The sequence below is a fragment of the Thermobia domestica genome, chromosome 2 (assembly GCF_964235325.1).
Source record: "Thermobia domestica chromosome 2, izTheDome1.hap1.1, whole genome shotgun sequence".
NCBI lineage: Eukaryota > Metazoa > Arthropoda > Insecta > Zygentoma > Lepismatidae > Thermobia > Thermobia domestica.
In genome coordinates, this window is record NC_137455.1 from 44246893 (window position 1) to 44268344 (window position 21452).

General features: G+C 37.3%; 1 protein-coding gene across 2 annotated transcripts in view; it reads left to right on the forward strand.

Moving 5' to 3' along the window:
• The window catches only part of LOC145671542 (dipeptidase 1-like), a 718611-nt gene that overhangs the window by 325105 nt on the left and 372054 nt on the right, over positions 1-21452 (forward strand). The gene's annotated exons all lie outside the window — the stretch shown is intronic.

Consider the following 21452-nt stretch of genomic DNA (forward strand, 5'->3'; position numbering starts at 1 on the left):
TTTTGCTGAGGTTTAGCTTCGCACTTGGATTTCCTCAGAAAGTACAACTCAGGACTATGAGGTGAATTCCCCAGCTTGTGAGGTCTTCGACTCTCAAGCGTTTTGACATATGTGACGTCACGAAAACGGTGTTATGAGGAGGTGAGTTATGAATTGCCCATATTTGGTATTGAGGAAATCAGGAGGTGTGGTTTTAGGCCTCAGTCCAGGAAACAAAATTGGATGGTTGGTTTTCTCGGGGTACTTTGTTTAGAGTTGGGAAAGAGCAACCAACTAGAGAGAGAGAGGAGAGAATGGAGTGCCAACCAGTGATGAAGGTACAGTAAATACGTCGAAACATCTTGTGACTACGCCAGACTTTTCATTATTAATCTAACTTTACCTTTCCTCATCTGCTGCATTTTTAAAAATACAAATTTGTGCTCGAGTTATAATTTCAAAATACCTTTGAGCTACAATACTCTTATGCCTTATTTGTTGAGTTATCTTTCAGATGAAATTGACTTTCATAGTTCAGCGTAGGTTGCTGGTGGTGGAGAAACATGCCTAAATAGCAGTTATGTTTAGCTTAATTTCATCTATCCCTTTGGCCATTAAGATGACTGATTTTGCGAATGTTTCTCCTCAATATCAAATATGGGCAATCCATAACTCACCTCCTCATAACACCGTGTTCGTGACATCACATATGTCAAAACGCTTGAGAGTCGAAGACCTCACAAGCTGGGGAATTCACCTCATAGTCCTCATAGTCCTTTCTGAGGAAATCCAAGTGCGAAGCTAAACCTCAGCAAAAAGGAGTAAACACAAAATACACACTTGACAATAATTGGCGACGTAGTTATCAGACTATATCTTATAGCTGAGGCAATCCATTGAATCAGCTAGAGAAGAGCTAACTGGGCGCTTGAAATATTTACAATTTAGCTGGATGTGAGCAATGTCCTCAAACGCAGTCTAGTGACACTGCCAAAATTTGAAAACGTAGCAAGACACAAGTAGGAAGTTGACAGATTGCACAAAAGTAAGGAAACAAACAAGGAAATTGACTTGTTAAAAGGTTAAAGGAATCTGCTATTGCACTTACCTTTAATAAAACAAAAATGTATACAAAAATGCTTCTAGGAAGCTTGTGCACCCACCAGGTTCGAACCCCCACCCAAAAAACTTGCTAACTCAACATACATTTATACACTTTTTCAACAAAACTTTAGTTGTCTAACATGGAAATGATTGATATGGCATAAAGATTTTATCTTACACTTCATCTGCACTCTTTCTCTTATAAACACAACCTAGATCAATATTTTTTTTCTGAAAATATAGGTAGAAATACTTATCGACTTTATGGGAGCAGATTAATACCCGTTCAGTACTGTGTAGACGTAGTAGCTTGTAGCACTGGACTCTCCCTCTCCCTCCAAAGCCTGAATTCATTCAAAAAAAAATCTGTTTGCGCACCTGCAAAGGATACTACCCAATGATCCAATAAAACACATTGGTTCACCAAAAACATTTAGCGAAGAAACAATTCTAACCCCTTGTTGTAAAATGTATCAATTGTAGCACATCGCTAGTAACACATCGCTTTTAGATAACATCCATTTTGGAGAGGGGAGTGGAAGAAGGAAGCACCTTCAAAAATGAAATAAAGGGTTTTAGGCTAAGGCATTAAACTGTCTCACTCCCAATTTCTTAAATTGAAACATGTAATGTTGCAGTTATTACTGAAACATTTACTTCTGAAATAAGAATATAATTTAAAAGTGTTTTCAGAAAGCTTTGTCCAAAAAGAAAAAAAAATACCTCACTCCAAAGTAAACTAAATTACTCCTTGCGAAGTTTCATATGAAAAAACTTGTGCTTATATTAAGGCTATTAGTGAAATATTTATTTATAAAATGTCAACAAAATTGGATGAATTATATTTGAGGAAATATTGATAAAATTCCTCATGAATATTTTCTGAAAATGAAAATTCCTCATGAATATTTTTGAAAATGAAAATTCCTCACGAATACTTTTGAAAATGAAAATTCCTCATGAACATTTTTGAAAATGAAAATTCCTCATAAATATTTTTGAAAATGAAAATTCCTCACGAATATTTTTGAAAATCAAAATTCCTCATGAACATTTTTGAAAATGAAAATTCCTCATGAATATTTTTGAAAATAAAAATTTCTCATCAATATTTTTGAAAACGACCTGTTATGAAAATTTTCGTGAGATCTGATTGACGCATTATTATAAAGTTATTAATAGAACTCACTCCCTAGAAAATGAAAGGAAAATAAATTTTTCAGTTTTACGTCCCCACGTTTATGCTGTCTATGCTAGAAAAGACGGTGATGATGAGAAATGAATGGAATGGTGGAATGAATAAAGTAGGAGGAAACGGGAGATTCCCGAGAAAACCAAAGCACACGGTGTGTCCGCCACAAAGTTCACTTGGCGCGAGCTGGTATCGAACCAGGGACCCCATGCACCAGAGTTGAACGCTCTACTACTGAGCCACCCGGCCCGCTCACCCCCTAGAGTAAACTACCCCTTGCGATTTTTCTTTCCAGGGAAAAGAGGATATTCTATATTTTGAGATTATTAATAAAACATTTATTTATGAAATATGAAAAAACTGTGATGATCCTACTTAACCTTCTTTAAGAAAATGGTCCAGAAAGAACTCATCTTGAAGAGTTAAACTACCCCCTCTCTTTGTTTCCTAGAGAAATAAACACATCACAGTATAGGATTGTTAATGAAGTAGGTGTATAGATATAGGAAATCGACACATTCATTTTCAAGAAAATTACAACTTTCCAGTTTGATTCTTCAGAAAAATACCCTCATTTATGCAGGTAGGAAGAATATTCAATAAATAAAAGAACGAAATTTTTCAGTTTAACATCCCAGAATTATGCCCTTTAGGCTAAGGGAAACGGATAATTAAGGCAAGTGGGTGATGTTTAAATAAATTAGTAGAATGAGCATGTGGGAGGAAACGGGAGTACTTCGAGAAAACGCACGGACACAGAGTTGTCTACCACAAACGTACTTTGCTGGGAATCGAACCAGAGACCTAATGCACCATAGGTAACCGCTCTATCGTGCCCCCATTCATTAAATAAATAAATAAATAAAAATCCTGGGTATCTAATAAGATTCCCAAGTATAAAAGTTGGTGTGCAGAGACGTTGTATTGTATTGTATTGTCTCTAGGTAAGTATGTACAGTACATCTGGATTGCGAATGGATGTGAAACTTTAGTCTAATTTGAGAGGGTGAGCGCAACCGTGGTTTAACCCACATTTTTAAAAATGGACAAAAAAATCAAGTTAAACTTAAACACATCTGGGTTTTTGTACAATATAACAAAAGCAAGCACAAATGGTTGAATGTGTAATACATAGTACATACATATATTGTATATACAAAAAAACACATGTGTTTAAGTTTAACTTGATTTTTCTCCATTTTTAAAAATGTGGGTTAGACCACTGTTGCGCTCACTCCCTCAATTGTAGTCTTGAGATTTACTTTTATTTTTTTTTATCTGGCTTTCCTTTGACTATATTTATGTTACTGTTATTTTTTTAAAGCTTTACTACGATTTATTTAAGGCTATACTATTAATTCATTAATTTATGTTACTATTAATTTATTACTATAATTGGAGAATTCAGAGTACAAGAAAATCAAGTCCAGTTATTGAGTATATAAAAGTCATAAAATTTGTACGATAACGCTTAACTGCACTTAAAAGTTGACAACGTTTTTTTTTCTTCTTTTTACATTAATCCTTTACCGCATGCCGTGTCATATATGGCACGTACCCTTTTTTTCACTTTAGCTTTTTTTGTGATTTATCAAAGGCATCAAATGACTGTTTTGTCTGCTGTGTGATATTGATGTGTATGAATAAGAGATTTTGGTGTCATCTGGCGTGTTCTTTGTGAGTTGTAAGTGTGTGTCATATATGGCACTTACTTATTTCTCGTCGGAATTAAGTGAAAAATCTAAAATTCAAGTTTTAATTCATTTTTCAAGTTTCCATATGAGGATTTCCAATACTGATTATTTTTTTCGCTAAAAAAATCATGCAGAAAGGGGTTAAAGAATTATTCATAAATTTTGGGCATGAATCTTTCAAGCTCTGAAAAGAGCTTTACAAAGAAGTCCTAAAGATGAAATATTTTCAAAATGGACTCAAGTGGACTTGATTCCCTTATTCTCTGAAATCACAAATTGTGTTTGGTATATCTGTAGATTGATTATTATCTGGGTAGTGGTCTTCATAGGAAGTAAAAAAAAAAAAAAAAAAAAAAAGACGAAATCCCTTATTTCATTTTTTTTTTTTTTTTTTTTTTTTTGTTTCTTTGTTCAGTTTCCCTATAAATACTTTCAGTGTAATTAGATTGTTACTGTTTCCCGAGTAGTTCTTGTCTCTGGTATTTGTTATTAACCCTCGCACTACCAACGGGGGCGGGTACGTACTTTGTGACCATCACAGTATGTTTCTTGAACTTTGTGGTGAACAAACACCGTGTGCGTGAGTTTTCTCGGGGTGCTCCCGTTTCCTCCCACTTTCTTCATTCCACCATTTCACTCATTACTCGTCATCATCGTCTCCTTTAGCCTAACTGGCATAACCGCGGGACGTAAAACTCAAAAGATTTCATTTCATTTTATTGTAATTACTCTTTTAATCATTTCTTTAAAATTGTAAAACATACTGTATATGTTATTGTTCAATATGTTGACTGAAGGTTATACCTAACCGTGCTGCAAATTGAACTTTAGTGTGTTTCATAAATTTGCTATTTTAAGTTGATGGGCATAAAGTACCCCCTTCCCCCGTTGGTAGGAGATGTGATTGACATTCAAAAGTGTCACTCCTAGACAGTGTTGCCAGACCAGTCAGTCGGAAAAGCAGGAGATTCGAATATAAAAAAAAAAACAGGAGAAAGCAGTAGACACATACAGTGGTGTCGTTTGAATGTAAATTCGGGGGGACAATAAAATTTACCATTGTTAAGGGGGAAGGTGTCAAAACAAGCAATCCAGAATTCATTTCTGATGAACTACGTCGAGCAAATGAAAGTGAAAAGTCCCGATTTATATTAATATTATTTGATACAAACATGTGTGAAGTAAAACGTAGGGAAAGAGCAAAGTGGAGTGGGAAAATGTCTTTTCATGCACGTAGCGATACCGTAGCTATATTGTACAGTCACACATGACAGTGGCGTAAGACGATTTCTTGCTGACGATCGCGGGGAAATGATCTAAGCCACTCTTCCAGCCCAAGTCCCAATTTAAACAACACTTACTTGTAAATCTTACAGAAAGTGATAAAAACGCTAACCATAATGCATATAGAGAATGACGTATAGTTGTATTCTTTGGATTCATATTATATACAGTAAAGCTCTATAACTATATACTCTACAGAGCTTTGTGTATTATAACAGAGAAATTTCGTCTTTTTATGTGAGGAAACATTGAAAATTCAATATTAATAATAATGATAATATTTCTTCAACTTCTCGAAGTAAGGAAAAACAGGGTATTGTTCACTTTTCATTTTCTTTCGCAGTAGATCAGTAGAACGTAGAAAAAACAGATCTCCTGCAAAATCAGTAGATCTGGCAACACTGCTCCTAGATTGCAGGATAATGAATAGCTGTTAAGTCTTATCCCGTGCATGTTCACTTCAGTCACTGTAGATTTTTGTGACAGTTTCAAATCTGTTTCTTTTCCGAAATCTTAAAAGGTGGGTACAAATGACCTTCCCCCCACCTTGGTAGTCCGCGCGCTCTAAAATACCTTAGTGGTACTTAAGTTAATTATATATCTTCTGAAAGTCTTTGTTCAACATGTAAGCTATCTATCCATGAAATTTATCTACAATTTACACGTAAATGTGACTTCAACATTTTGCTTTAAATTTCTTTATTAATATTTGGGTCCGTAATAGTTTCTTTTAAGGAAATGTTGGATAATCTAACATACTTTTTCCTTTCTATGCTTATTGTGTTAACCTGAATTAATTCTCTTATACTTTTCTAAATATCTAGTAAGATGGTAAGTCCTGTATTCCTTTTATTTGGATAGATTTTAAGGTTAAATATGACTGTCATCTTTAAGCCTCTTTTTGTTCCCCTGACACCTGGGTATAGACTATTATTGTCGGTTCCCGATACCGTTCTTTACATGGTACAGTATTATCTTCTGCCTGTTTCTGTTGTCTTTTTATTACGTGAGTAGTTATGGTAGACGTTTTCCAATAGTCAGTGTCGTCTGGATATAATGCTAATTGTATTTAATACCATAGGTGTGTTGTTCACACATATATAGAATTAATATACAATGAACATATACACAAATACATATTTATCTTGAATTACATGTAACATATTCAGGTTTTTGTGTACACAATTATTAAATTTCTACCTGTGATCCTTTCGTTACCCGAAGGATATCCAGGCGATATATCAATTCCACTCATGTGTTGGTCAGCATTACGTCAGGGATTGGATGTTATGACTTCGGTAATTCTGCGCCGTAATGCTGCTATGTCGTTCACTGGTGTTTGGTAAATCCAGTCCTTGACGAAACCTCAAAGGAAGAAATCCAGTGGTGTTATGTCTGGTGATCGCGGAGGCCAGTTTATGGAACCATCACGCCCAATCCATCCTCCCGGAAATGTTATATTCAACTAGGCACGAATATCTAACCTCCAATGAGGTGGATGGAAAATTAAGTCTGGAACGTCCTGAGTCTGTGGCACAACAAATAACTGCAACATGTCGAGATAGCTAATGGCTGTGATCGTCTTTTTACGGAAGAAAAGTGGCCCTATGATTTTATTGTACATAACACAGCATCACACGTTCCGCTTAGGGCTCTCTGACAGTCTCAAATACAGTCTGGGGATTCTCGCACCCCCATATCCGTAACATTGTGTTGGTTGACAACAGTGGCGTATTTACGTTTTAGTTTCGGAGGGGGCTTTGCTAACTTTCGGGGGGGGAGGGCTTTGCCTGAAAATGTGAAAATTCAGCAAGATATTTCATATACTTTACTATAGTAAGTAAGATTTCGGCGGGGGCTTAAGCCCGGAAGCCCCCCTAAATACGCCACTGCTTGACAATGACGTTCAAATGAAATGTGGTCTTATTTAAGAAAAGGACACGTTTCAGATAGTCAACATCTTCCTCAGTCTCAGACAGCATGGCAACAGCAGACCCATAACGAGTACTGTAATGCGTTGGTTGTAGGGATTGCACGATCTGGACTTTGGACGCACGGAAAAGGTGTTTATGTAGGATGCGGTGCACTGATGTCTTACAAATTCGCAACTTACGTGACGCTCTGCGGACTGACTTCTTGTGAAATCATCTTGCACTGTCTGAATTGTGTGCACACTAGGCCCAGGTCACTGACGCTGCCTGTCTTCTTAAACTTACAAGCAATGTTTTTCAAGTATCACACTCCGATTTGCCTGAAACTCCTGGAGTGAATACAGGAATCAAAAGTAGGACATACGTGTTTTTTATATCGGCCAACGTGGGGGTTGAAGGGGCCAGTTTATGGTACATAGGACAATATGACACATTTTAGCAACGCCATAACTAGCAATGCACAATGAGAATTTGTTTGAAACTCCTGGAATGAATAAAGGAATCAATAGTAGGACATACGTGTTTTTTTATATCGGTCAACGTGGAGGGTGAAGGGGTAAACACCCCCCTAAAGTGCGAACAATGGACAATATGACACATTTTAGCAAGACCATAACTAGCAACACACAATGGGAATTTGCTTTAAATTTATGCAGTGAATAAAGGAATCAAAAGCAGGATATATGTGTTTCTTTATTAATCAACGTGGGGAATGAAGGGGTAAACACCCCCTTAAATTCCGAACAATGGATAATATGACACATTTTAGCAAAGCTATAACTAGCAACACATAATAGAAATGTGCTTTAAACTCCTGGAATGAATAAAGGAATTGTATACCAACTTCGGGGATGAAGGGGGGTAAACACTCCCCTAAACTGTGAATATACAGAACAGTACACCTGTTAAGAAGACCATAACTAGTTAAGTCGTTAGAGATACACATTGGCTAATGTTGGAAAACAGCTATAAGTTTGGTCACTTTACGTGAAATAATATTGAGTGTCCGCTTAAATGCTCACACTCATGCTTCTGAGGCCGTAAATGAAGCGAGGTTATGCTCCTGGTTTGCCTGGAGAACCCGCCGCTGTAGGTCTACGTCATGCAGCGGCAAATGTGCACCGACGGCCATTTGAAAGTTCTGAAGCACAGCGAGCGACACCTTACTCAATTGTCTTTGCGTGTTTCGCCTAAAGAGACTTGCTTTTCACAACCTTACGACTGTTTTCGGGGCGTTACGTTCTTGTAGTATCGCATAACGGACATTACGACAATTTCTTTCGTTTTTCACTCGTCCATAGTGCAATTGCGTTCCTCTTGTATTCCATGTCCACAGACTCACACCACTCATAACACAGCAGGTCCCCGATGCTCTCCTTCGCACATATTCCTCGTAAGTTTCATCCACTTTTCCAGAGTCGATGATATCATTTGGTTCCATAACAACCGTATCCAAATTACATTTTTAGAAAACTACAGAAAATTACACTTTTAAAGGGGTTGTATTTTGAAATGGCATAAAGTGGGTGTTTCCTAAGTTTTGTGTTGAATACTATTGCGTATAAAGAGTCTGCAGAAATATCCACGGCTATGATACTACGAGTACTGGCACCATAGATTTATCGGGGTCCGAAAGTTGAAGTTTGTGATTTTGATGCCATTTTTGGGGCGTAATATCTCTGGAGGGTAAAGTGCTAAAAATTTATGCTTATGCCACAAAGTAATTTTGTATATGAATAATCTATTGCAAAAAAAAAATCATGACTGATATTACACGAAGAAAAAATTGAGGACATGGTAAAAACGCAAAGACAGCACTTGCGTGACGATGGTTGTACCCTGGAAAAAATTAAATGTTTTTATTATATCTCAAAACCTATGCATGGTGCAGCAATTAGGCCCGCTTTTGTTTGTGTTCAGCTGTGTAAAACTTGCGAATGGCGTTTGTTTAATCTTTCTAGCTCCATGATCATTGCCTTGTCTGTATGGTAAGAGGGTTAGCTCCCCCTTGCTCCCATGACACATATCGTCGAACTGGACCGCAGTATTAAGGCATTTAATATATCAGCAAAGTATCATTGAAATCCAATCCCAGTTAAAGAAGTTAATATGTTCAAAAGGTTGCGATATATCTACCCTAACTATATATGAAACTACATGAACTGGCATAAAATAAAGGGGTACTTCCGGTTGACGTGGAAAGTTGAAATTTAGCATGATAGTGGCTTTCACGCACTAACCTACAGGAAAATTGCCAAAAAATTAATATTTTTAATTTTAGGGGGTCTAATTGGGGGATGAAGAAATTCTCTACATTATTTAAATGAACCCTTTTCTGGACTTATAATTTCATATTTTAGGAACTTGGAATTCAAATAAAAACTTGAAATTCGATATACTTGTCCGTTTCCGCTAGCACTACTCAAATAAATTACCAAAAAGAAAGAAGTTCAACCGTAGAGAGGTTTTATGGGGAACTGAAAAGTCTTCCCAATGTTATTTATATGGGACATGTTCTACACCCAAAAATGTTTAGGCACTTCCGGTAGGATTAGAATGATGAAACTTGGCATGATTCTAGACTTCCGTGACTAACCCACAGAAAATTTGCCAAAAGTGAATATTTTTAGTTTTTAAGGTATCCATTGCGAGGATGAAATATTCCCCTGTTATTTAAATGAGTATTTTCTTGTGATACAAAATCTTATCTTGTAGATAGTTGAAATACGAAAATAAACTTGAAATTTGATAAAATTGTAGGTTTTAGAGGTTCGAGGCCGTAGGCCGAGAAAAGGCAGGGTTCTGGGGGCGGAGTCTCCAGTTAGTCAAGGACTAGTCTATCCTATATAACGCAACTTTGTGAACATATTAACTTCCGTAACTATGATTGAATTTCAATGATACTTTGCTGATATATTAAATACCTTAATACTGCGGTCCAGTTCCAGTACTGGTGTTCGTCTGATTCATACATCCTGAGCAACTGTAATTTTCGTAAACACTTGCAAGTTCAAAAATTGGCACTCCACCGACAACAAAGATGACCGCCATTTAGGAACACTTGCACATACGAAAACGTGAATGATGTTATTGACCTTCTCATACACACGGTTCGTCACACTCAAATTTTTGTAATTTTCGGAGATGGCCGAGCAACCATCTCTGGACCACTTCATGTGGATTGACCCAATGACCATTTGGGAGTGACAAGTTTCCCTGGTAGGGGCGTGAATCCTACCCCGTTGACATAGTCTTTACTATCTCAAAACTCTTGAGGTACGAGTGTGCCTTAGGATACGAAGTATCCAATTCCGGAGAGAGGAGCATGCACGAAATGCCCTTTGAGGGTAGTGCCTACATCATTCTCCTGGTAGGGAGATATCTAGTTGTCCATTTCCTCATCACCTCAGCCGGTAGGGGCAGCAGTTTACACTGACCTACCTCGATGGGAACGTGACAAAGTAGCACGTACTCTCCCAGATCCAATAGCACGTGATAGTTTCCAATTTCGGAGGATAGCCGAAGCCTCACGCAGTGACAGCGTTATCCTGATACGCACTGACACCTAAACAACCGTGTCAGTTCTTTGCACGGAATATAGGACAGTAACGTGTCTCCATATGCTTCCCAGAAACCTATCTCGCTGAGGGTACAATCAGCCTACAACAAGGTATGTGACCTGGCGAACAAACAAGGGAATCTTTTCTCAGCACGGGCTTGGAACCGGCCATCTGAACATAAAAATAAAATACGAAATTATTTCATATAAATAGAGAGCGCGAGTAACAAGGAATCTAGTTAGTGCGATCCTCATTGAAAGATGTGAGACTCAGGCCGAGTAATCGCGACCCTCATTGAAGTATATGAGACCAAAGCTAAATAAGCACGAGCTTCAATGGAATAATGAGCGCGAGCCCACTAAAGGTAATGAACCCGAGCCCACATTAGTGAAAACAATGGTGTCAGTGAGCTCAAGCCCTATTTATGGTAGCGAGATCGAGCCCAGTTGACGGAAGTGAGCCAGCAAGAGTGAGCATGATTCCAACTCAGATTAGTGAGCCCGAGCTTAAGGAAGTGTGTGCTCGAAGGAGATTAGAGAGCGCGAGTTCCAAGAAGCCTAGTGAGATCGAACCTCATTAAAGAATGTGAGCCCTAGACCAAGTAAGCGCGAGCCTCAACGAGAATAAATAGCGCGAGATCCACTAAAAGTAGTGAACCCAAGTCCACATTAGTGCACACTAGTGTCAGTGAGTTTGAGCCCCATTGATGAGTGAACTCGAGCCCAGTTGATGGAAGTGAGCCCGCGCGAGTGAGCACAAGTTTAATTAAGCCTAACTAATCACGTTCTCGAAAGAGATTAGGGTGCGCAATCGCCAAGGAGCCTAGTGAGAGCTAGCTTCAGTGCAGGATGTGAGACCGATATATACCGAGTAAGCGCGAGCCTCATTAAAGGATATGAGCCCGAGTTTGAGTAAAAGCAAGCCTTAACGAGAATAGTGACCGCTTGTCCACTCAAGGTAATGAACCCAAGGACAAATCACTGCAAGCCGTATTGACATCATTCAGCATGAGGACAGAGGCCCATATCCACGGGGGGCTAGGGGGCCGCACCCCTAAATTTTCACTGCCCCCCAAACTTTTTACGGTAGGCTTGCAAATGAACTATACTATGGTGATAAACTATAATATGGTTTGGTCGGGCCCCCCTAACTTCTACCGGGCCCCTCCTACATTTTTGGGCTGGCTACCGGCCTGTGAGGCTATTGATGATAATGACCCCGACTCTAGTTCAGATTAGTGAGCCTGAGCCTCACCGAGTGTAGTGAGCCCAAACCCAATAAACGCGTCCCCCAATGAAATTAGTGAGCGCGAGCTCCCAGCAGACTAGTGAGTGCGATCTTTAGGAGAATAAATCCTAGCTCAAGCTAGCGCGAGCCTCAACGGGAATAAGAACGTGTGTCCCATTGAAGGTAATGAACACGAACTCATAAGCTGCACATGTAACCATTTTAAACGTCGAAGCGAATATTTAGTCTAAATAAGAATAAACGCAATGAACACATTGGCATTCAGAAAACCTAATTTTTTGATCGAACATTACTGGCGGGAAAAAGAGCAGCCAATCAAGTTTGTCTCGCTTATTTTTGGACTTCACCGAGTTACGACGATAAAATGGGCAAACTCTCTTTTGTAACATCTTTGCTCGTCCCACAGGATCGCCATCCATGGCTCTAGGTATTTCAATTTCTTTCAAGTTTTTCAACTTCGTATGTTTGAAAAGTAAATTATTTTCTCCTATTCTTTTACTTTTGATCGTTTTTAACAATATATTCATTTCCATGCCAATTCGATATATGCAAAGAAATTGCATGAGAGCAGAGCTTTGTTTTTCTTACCGGTAGCTAAAGAAGTTTGTGTAGTAATTCTGTCTCATAATATTTCGGTAAGAAATGAATAGAACAAATACGATCATTGCTTACATTGATTTTGAATCGAATTAGCTTTCAATAGAGTGATTCACATTTGTCGAGATGTAAACTTCGGATGACTCTTACGTCTATGCGTTTACACCGAGAAACCCACTGTCGTTATCAACAACATTTTTTTGAAAAGCGATGTATCTTGAGTCTTCCTTCTTCAATTCGGACAGTGAGCAACAGCACATTTATTATAATTTTTTATTCATTTTTGTCCCAATAGTTATCCATTCATTATAAATTTTACACATCAACACCGCTCACTGTATTCCCTGCAATGTATTTGTTTCGTGCTCTCTTCCACGTGACGTCATGTTGCGCAAGACTTCTGGGTAATAATTTCTCTCGATAGCAGAAAATATGCTACCTGTTATACTCTATAATATCTCAGGAAACTTTTTTTCAATACTGTGCTTACTACTCTAATACGCAAGACTCTAAATATCGGATAATAACAGCGTACGAATGTTAAACTTCTCCTAAACGTGACTTTGTGTTCATGTATCTATTGTAGGTATCAGTCTCAATGCTCTTCCTCAGCTGACAAATTCCATGAAGATGTATCCCTGTTGACATCGCATGGAGTAGTGCTGCTATCATGACTTAAAAGTAAAGTTCATTTTATTACTTTGCAAACAGGAACAAACGAAACGACACACATAAATAAAGTGCTACTAAACCATTCTCTGGCGAGTGTTTTAATAACCCTTCAAAAGTAGGAAATGCGCTGTGCATAAAAGATGTCGGGAACTACTCAGCTGGGATATGACCCGTAACTAAGTTTGACTGTTGAATTCTCTCAATAGAAACTTTCCTTTTGTACCACATAAATTTGCATGTTACTGTGTGTACCTTTTTTAAAATTATTTCTTTGTCACTGGAATGTGGATGAATACGACTTCTCCAAATGAAGACATATAACCTAGCTTTACTTAGCTATTACCTTTGAGAACTGTTGTCTGCAACAATTCTATGAAGATCGTATCTAAGATCGTTTAATGATTCTACAAAAATCTTCTATTACTTGTCTAACAGTAAGAATAGAGAATGTGTTTCTTCTACTGTGCGACTAAGGAAAGGTGACGTCTGGCAGTTGGAAAGAACACGAGATGCGATGAAGACCCTTGCTAAAGAGAGCTCCCGCATGGCTATATTGTTAGGTTAGCAGCTTTCGATGTACGGGTCCTGACCTCGATTCCCGGTGGGAGTTCGGAGCTCACATTAAACTTTAGATACATGTCTCATATACCGTAGGTGCTGAAGGAGGAGTTAAATTCCAAATCAACCAATATTGCTAAAGGTTCTATAACATTAGAAACAGAAGCTCTGCCGAAAATCTTAAAGAAGAAAAAAAAACATTTAACGAGTCTAATTTTGTAATTGTGATAGAAATGAAGTGTTTCAGTTTAACGTCCCTCGATTATGCCCTTTCGGCTTTAGGAAGACGGATAATTAAAGCAAGTCAATGATGAGGAAAATTGGTGGAATGAGAGTGTGGCAGAAAAAGGGAATACCCTGAGAAAACTCAAATGTTGTTCACTACCAACCTACTTGTCCGACGATCGAACCAAGGACATCATGTACCAGAGTAAGCATAATCGTGCTCCCTGTAATCATAATAAAACAACATGATTTGCAGCGTATGACTTTTTTAAGTTGTGCATTACGCTGATATACAAAATATACACAGGGTAATTCAAAACAACACCGACAACGTTTGGAAGGTGATTTCTGACACTAAGATAAGACAAAAAGTATAGACCAACCTGCGTACACAAATGCTTCCTTTCAAAGTTATAGGCTGAAGAAAACATGAAAAAAAAAAAAGAACTTTAAAGATCCATACGGTAGCTCCAAAACTATGGGACCTACCGAAGTCGGGTCAAGACTTCACTTAGGAACTAGTATGTGTCCTATCCAAATGTTCTAGTTTCAGAATGTTGCGTTAATTCTGCAACAAGTTTTATAGAGGTAGTTGCTGAGAGGTTTAAATTATATGGCCGTAGCCAAACTTCCTCTAAAAAAAATGTTGCGTGAGTACCTTAGGATCATGAAACATGTATTTTTGAATAGCACACATATTAGATTCATGAGTGAAGTATTGACCCGATTACACTAGATTCCATAGTTTTGGAGCTATAGACCTTTAAAATTCTTTTTTTTTTTTTTTTTTTCATGTTTTTCGCAGCCTATAGCTCCGAAAGAAAGCATTTATGCACCCAGGTTGGTCAATACTTTTTGTCTTATCTTGGTGTCAGGAATCACCTCCCAAACGTTGTCGGTGTTGTTTTGAAACACTATATATATATATATATATATATATATATATATATATATATATATATATATATATATATATATATATATAGAATGCTGATATTGATTGTCACGAACTGAAATGCAAATTTTGTATGTGTTTATGCAAACTCATATTTAATTATAACTCCAGTGACAAAATGTATACGTTCATAAAATCCTGCAGTACAAACGTCTCTAGAATAAGAAAGGATACGGGCGAATACGACTTCATTTTGCTGATGGACTTCAATTGTAGCATATACCAGTGATCTTATTTCAGAATTGCGGACTTGTTTGTTTCACAGGAAAAGTACGAAGCCAACAAATAGAGTCGGATCCAAGAATCAGATTACAAAGCTTTATTTGTGTTATAAGCATAAAACATACAGTACATACAGTATATACATATAGGTACATTCAAGGCATTATTTACATTTTTTTAATTTAAATTATTATATGTAACTTACCATAAACTCTAAATTTGTTCCGCTGAACCCTAGAGGTTCGTGGACCTCCAATGGGAAAGACTGGTATAATTTATTAATCTACAGATTTCTCATATTTTTAAACTGACAGAGAACATCGAAAAATATCTTACGGATAGAAGAAAGCAGAAGCAATACAAGTACGTTTCAAGGTTTATTATTTTTATATTTGCTTAGATGGTTTTTACGTAAGACAATTTGTGTTAGAGCAGAGTCTGTACGTTAAAGTATATAATGTACTGTCTAGATTAACGGTTCTTAACCGATGTAGGGCGACACACTGATGTGTCACGCAGTCCCCTACGGTGTGTCGCGAAATTTTAGAATTTAAAAATCATGAAGAATTTAATAATAATTCGTTAAAATCGAGACAAATTGTACCAGTCAACACCTCCAGTGGTAGTAATAATGCTCAGTGCTGCATAGAGTCATTATAAAAAAAAAAAAAAAAAAAAAAAACAAATTGGTTACGTTATTATATTATTATTACTATTATTTATAATGAAAATACCAAACAATTGTGTCGCGATGTCCTACACTGAAAAAAAAATTGTAATTAAATTGCCAAACATCAATGTAAAATCAATTACTCTTCATTTTTTAAGTTGATATACATTTCCTTAGATAAAATTACAAAATTTGCTGGTCGTTTTTACAAATTTACAGTAAATTTATAACAAAGTGTGATATTTTTATTGATAAAAATGTAGTTTTACACCATTTCATGTTAATAATTTTACTTTATAGGTGTAAATTAATTTACATAGAGGTTTGGCAAACAGATTGCCAACGTTTTTTTTATAAATTTACCTACGAAATTTTTTACAGTGTAGACGTTCAGTAAAGTGTGTCGTGAATCAGAAAAGGTTGAAAACTACTGGTCTAGACATTACTATATGATTTTTAATATCGAAAGAGCTAGATTTTCTGCGGGCTTTTGAGGGTGAAGACGATAGGAGAAGTGTAGGGATATCAGAGATGTCAACTCCAGATGAGTTATATATATATATAACTAAAGTGAAAAGTAAAATTTCGCCACCCGGACGGCTGTTTAAAACATAATGTGTAATATCCTATCCCATTCTCCACAATGTCCCGCTTGCCTATCATCCGTGTAAACGCTCGGACAATTCAGATGGTTTTACCAGGAAGATGCAGGTATTGTCTGACACATAAACGAGCGATTGGATACCTGCCAAATGACGTCACGGTAGTAACAGTCAAAAGTTTTGATTAGAAACAGTAGCGTCATATCAGATTTTGCTTGGGGGAAAAATAGGCAAGGCTCTTTACGGACATAAGAAGTTATACGTTGTTGTTTTCTTTTTGCTTTTCTTAGTATATTACTATACGGTTGACCAAATTCTATCGATGTCTCAAATACAGGAAGGGGTTGCTATTGCTCCCTCACCGACTAAATGACGTTCATGCTAAGGAAACACAAAATATTTTCTATCAAAAACTACAGAATGCACCAATCAATTGGTATGCCGGAAATATTCCGATTAAAGTAACTGTACCAAATAAAGTTTTATAAATACAAAGAGCGTTCAAAACGTTTTATACAATGGGCCATCGGCGTACATTGAAGAATCATATCAAGCGACTTTGTGGTACATTTGCCCAGATTCACACAGGATTTTACGTTCGCTACTTGTTCTAACTTGCTGTCCGTAATAAATTCGCAGACATGGTAATGCAAATGCTTAGAATAGCACCAGCTACACAGCCCCCGATGTCTCTTGGCACACTGACTTAAGAACTTTGGTGTCACTGTTCCCGTGTGTGCAGCCTTGCGCTGCTATCTGTTGACATGTTACAGAATTAGTCTCGAAACTTTATCGAGTGTTCTAAAAATGGCGCCAAAGGACCACAGTGCGAATCAAAATAAAGCAAAATATACGTTGTATATCTATCTATTTATCTATCTGTCTGTTTAGAAAATATATATATATGCAACGTGTTAAGATATATATATTCCTCACATCAAAATAAGACAAAAAGTTCATATGGTCCTATAGCGAAAAGTGCATAGTTTCAGAGCTAGGGCTGTCCAAAATCGCACAAAAGACAAATTTCAAGAGGTCCTATTTTGAATTCCGGAAACTGTGGATGGTGGTTCTTATCAGCGTAAAGGAAGTCACACATACACAATCCAAAAGTGCAAATTTAATCAATTTTCAATAAGTGTGCAGGGCGTTCCCTACAGGGTGTAATTCTCACATATGCTCTCAATAGAGTTTGCAGATATACCCTGATTTCAAGGAGGGCCCAAAGTAGGCAGGAGGTAAGCCTTCACAACTATGGACATCCAATGCTTCGGAGGGAAGTAGGAAGTGCTAGGAACCGGTAGCTTCATGTCTTTTAGTGTTCTGAGTAACGTGAGATAGATGTATAGATGGTTTCAGATCAAGAGAACCCTGGTTCCAGGAATTCACAGATCACCCACATGGCTCTGACCCTTGTCAACTGGCCATAAATCTAAGAAAACAAGAGCCGACCCTCGGTTAGAAACAGAAAAAGAGATTGCCAAATGTCCCCTTTTCTCAAGATTTCTTTAAGTCTTAAATCACTCTTTGTGTTAGTATGTTCGGTTATAATTCGCTACAATGTCAATGTTTTTCCGACCTTGGTTAAACAATAACACTCGTAACGAGCATATTTTGACGAAACTCCGGAACCCGGGCCTTCTTCGCCAAGAACTCTGATGAAAGAAGATAATGTTGTAGTTGGGAGGGAGCTAAGTTGCGTAAGCAAACAGTAATGTTAGTGAAAAATGTGAAATTGTTTTTACGAAGTGTCATTGATAATGGTGGTGTCTTAACTTCCAAAAACTTAAATAAGTTATTAACACAGGCGACTGGTGTTAGCATTAGTACTATAAAAAGAATTTGTGGGAAAATTGATGTGAGAAACTATTCGACACCAACGAAGAAGAAAGTTGTAAAACAAAAGCTTCAATTCGATAAAATTGACAATTTCACTCGTGATTTATTGCGACGCACAGTTTTTGAATTTTATAAGGAAGGCAAATCTCCCACAACGGAAGCGCTAATTAAAGCAATGAGACTTAAGACAGCTGACACCAAATACAAGTTTCCATACCAACGCACCACAGTTTATCACCTGCTACGAAGTATGGGTTTTAAATATAAAACCTCGGTGAAAAAAATGTATTCGTAGTGAATCACCACATGTAATTGCATGGCGATATAGATACCTGCATAGTATCAATAATCTTCGTGCTCAGGGTTATGCAGATGTGTACCTCGACGAAACGTGGTTTGATAGTAACTCCTGTCGGATGAAGAACTGGACAGACGATTCGGACAATTGTGCTGTAACGAGTCCTGGGAATAAAGGTGATAGAATTGTTATTCTACATTGCGGGGGGCGTTCAGGTTTTATTGACGATGCGCTTCTAATAACACACAAAACAATGGCTGATGCTCCAGCAGATTACCATGGTAGCATGAATGCAGGTATCTTTGAGAATTGGTTTGAGAAGAAACTATTGAAACGCCTTGAGACGCCATCTGTAATTGTTATGGACAATGCCCCATATCACAGTCGTGTTCTCAACCCAAAACCAACCTCTTCCTGGAAGAAAAGTCAAATTCTTAACGATATGACCTTGAATAATATCCCCATTTCTAATCCTGTTCCTATAATTCCCGTTCTCCTTGAAGTTATAGAAGAGAACACTTCTGTTACCGACAGAAAAAAGAAATATGCGGTGGACGAATTAGCTGCAAAATATGGGCATATTGTGCTACGTTTACCACCTTACCATTGCGTCCTCAACCCCACCGAAATGGTGTGGTCAGAACTGAAGGGTAGGATTTCGTCTCGAAATTTAAGGAAACGACCAGTGGGGGAAGTAGGAGTCGTGCAATCATGTGACGATCGAAAAGTGGATAAATTATATCAAACATATAGAAAGTATTGAAGGAAGTTACGAAAACTTTCAATCTATTTTTGATGAAAGGATTGAAGTCTGTGTACAAGTAACAGATTCTTCAAAAAATGAGAGTGATGATGATGATAGCTTATAAACAATAAATGTAAGAGTTTACTACATTTTGATCACATACATATTAATGTTGAAATAATAATAATAATAATAATAATAATAATAATAATAATAATAATAATAATAAGTAGTAGTAGTAGTAGTAAATAGTAGTAACAGTAAAATGGCTATTGCACACGGTTATCATATTCGTGGTTCTGACTTTGATTTCCAGGCACAATTTTCGTTATTCATTTCACATTTTCAGACAAGTGGAGGGCTTTTTTCTTTTAATTAAAAGATAGTGAGCCTGGTCTAGAGATCCAGAAATAAAGGCGATGGAAGTCATGTACTGACATCACCCACTAAAAGTTGGCTAGCTGGCCACACACATTCATAGGCTGTATCTCCAGGGAGTTTGTAGTAACTTTCAGCCACTAATACTAATAATAATAACAGTGGTATTCATCCTTCAAGTGCTTGGGTGCAACATTCCCCAAATTTCCCGTTACAGCCAAAATAAGTAGTAAAGGATTCCCCACCCCCAGAAGAACGAAAAATAAGGATAAGAGTACCCACACTAATTTACATCCCAAATAATAGGACGTTATTTAACGTGGCAGCCAGTGCTAATTTCTATCTATACAAAATCAATCTAGATTTCCTTATACCTCCCTCCACAATTTTGCTCTTTCTATTAAAAGAGAATGCATTCTTGGCTATGACAATTAATTATTTTAAAATGCTAAGTTCTCCTTTATAGGTAACGTTCTTAAAGACATCATTAAGGTATAATTAAACCAACTGTGCTACTTTCTATCAAATATTTTCTTTCAAATAATAATAATAATAATAATAATAATAATAATAATAATAATAATAATAATAATAATAATAGACTGAAAGTATTTGAGAACAGGATCCTGAGAAGAATATTCGGACCCAAGAGGAACGAGAATGGGGAATGGCGGAAGCTTCATAACGAGGAACTACATAGTTTATACGGTTTACCCAACATTGTTAGGGTCGTCAAGTCTAGGAGGCTTAGGTGGGCAGGTCATGTAGCTAGAATGGAAGAAAGTAGAAACGCTTTCAAAGTCTTGACTGGTAGACTCATAGGAAAACGACCATTAGGAAGACCTAGGCGCAGATGGGAGGATAATATTAAGATGGATCTCGCAGAGATAGGAATACAAAGTAGAAACTGGATCCAATTAGCTAAGGATAGAAGTCAGTGGAGAGCTTTTGTGAACGCGGCACTGAACCTCCGGGTTCCATAGGCCATAGAGTTAGTTAGTTAGTTAGTTAATAATAATAATAATAATAATAATAATAATGCTATGTTAATCCATCACAAAAAGTAATATTGTAACATCATGTCTTTATTTTTCACTTGTTTTCCTTCCGTTTTTCTTTCTTGTTTCTTCTTCTACCTAATGACATCGGACATATGGTAACAACCACCAACCATCGTCCTAACAAGGAATGAGTTGCCCTTTTGGTAGTGGTGTGAGAGAAGGCTCCCTATAATTCGTGATGGTATATTTCACGTTTTCTTCACTTATACTCGTAAGCGCGAAAGAAAACATTGCAGAATGCGTTCTCCTGAATACAAGAAAACATACTGCTGACGATCCTTAACACTTCCCACATCGTGCCAAAGGATTCCATGTTTAATGCTATCAAGACTTATCGTTTGCTTACTTTGGACTAATCATAAGGTCAGAGCATATCTCAAAATTCGGTTGATGACATGTCTGGGAATTCCACCCTGGAGGGAATACTCTGTACACCCATTGATCATTAATAAAATATGCATTTTGGATTGCATATGCGTGACTTCCTTTACGCTGATAAGGACACCATCCGCAGTTTCTAGAATTCGAAATAGGACCTCTTGAAATTTGGCTTTTTTGCGAATTTGAGCAGCCCTAGCTCTGAAACTATGCACTTTTCACCATAGGTCCATATGAACTTTTTCTCTTATTTTGATGTA